This window comes from Triticum urartu, chromosome 3A (assembly GCF_056163025.1).
Source record: "Triticum urartu cultivar PI428250 chromosome 3A, HENAU_Tu73, whole genome shotgun sequence".
Lineage (NCBI taxonomy): Eukaryota > Viridiplantae > Streptophyta > Magnoliopsida > Poales > Poaceae > Triticum > Triticum urartu.
In genome coordinates this window covers 486577675-486579421 of record NC_141875.1, presented here as the reverse complement: position 1 = coordinate 486579421, position 1747 = coordinate 486577675, and positions in this window count along the sequence as shown.

Genomic DNA, 1747 nt, shown 5'->3' with positions numbered 1-1747 from the left:
GCCATTTGTATGTGCTTAGGGCAAAAAGTATTTATCATCCATATATACTCTTAGGACGATAATGGTGCATCGGCCATTAGCAACTAAAGTGCTGCTAATCGAACATATGATGATGTGGTAATACCCTTGCATGATGTAAAAAATTATATTGCACCCATGTATTGAAATAAGCCCGTGGAGGATAACTAATCATACCCGAGGATAAATTCCATGGCATCGCCATCAATGGCATAACTGAAGAATGGGATAATGTCTGAACCGAAGATTTTGATGTGCAAACCTTTGGCTTGATTGTTCATAGTTTTCACTTTTTCCTTTCTTCATCTTTACCGCACTTCTTGCAATGGAAGCTTCCATATAATTCTTATTTTGGACACTTCCTTTGGGAACCCATGCCATGTTCCTCTTTTCTAGTTCCCGTGCACTAAGGTTTTGCAATTTCTTCATTTTCCAATATGATGAGCCGAGTGGGCACCCCAGCTGTGATTTTGTTTGATTCAATGACGATTCTCGTTTTACCTTGTGCACTCTCAACTTCTTCTCTTTCAATTTGGCACTTGATTTACTTGCTTCGTTGCCTTTTGTAGCCAATGTCAACACTTTAACTAGCTCTTGTTTGTTTGAGATCAAATCTGATGTAGTACTCTTACGACTATATCTTTTAATGCGATAAACTTGCTTGACCACCTCTTTATTCTTCCTTGAACTCTGGACCGATTCTTTATGATTGAAACGGTCTTTGACATGTGATTGTTCATCAAATGTTGATCCTCTTGGATCTGCATAATGTTTGTGAGATGTTCTAAAATAAGATGGAAAATGTGCACTTGAATCATACCTGTCCCATGATGAATATGGATAAAAATTAGCATAGGTAGGTATCCATGGCATTGGCATTGGTGACCCAAAATATGGATATGAATATGATGCATTGGAATTCTCATTTTGCCAATATCGATCCTTAGATTTGCGCCTAGGGGGTGATCTTGATGCTCTTGAATTATTTGGCCGATAAGCAATCTTCTCCTCACTTATCTTCTCATATTTTTCCAATAGTTGCGCAAAAGTAACTTTCGGCTTTTTACCTTTGTGCTTACCTCGGTCTTTGTTTTCTTTGGTAGTGCTTGCATTGATCTTTGGATTTTCTTGTTGCCCCCTAGCACTTGGCATCTTCAATGCAACCTTGATGGAATTCTTGCCTTCAAGAATATTTTCATCATGCTCTTGAACAACTTCCTTATTTGAAAGCTTGATCCCATCACCTGCAGTTTTGACCTTCTCATCTTTAAAGGAATCGTCTTGAAGCAGCCGATTCAAAAACTTTTTCCCATCAATACCAATCGCAATAGACTGGTCATCTCTTGGTGTTTCAATAAATTCCAATCGTCCTTTTTCAATGGACGATTTAACTATTTGACGAAACATATTGCAATCCTACAAATTATGCTTGGACGAATCATGCAACTTACAATATATTCGTCCTTTGATTGATGGCTTGAAATGGCGATCAAGAATTTTAATGTAGTTATTTTTCAGCAACAAATCAAATATTTGGTCAGAAATGTTTGAATTGAAGGTATACTTCTTGTTTTTCGATCTTGGTGTGGGAACGGCTTTGGAGTTAAGCAAACAAATGATTCAGATTTTAAATATCCCCATTCGGCTATGCATTGTGTTTTGCACTCTATATCCGATGTATTTGGATAAGATATTATATTAGCATCGAATTTCTCAAAATAATTTAACC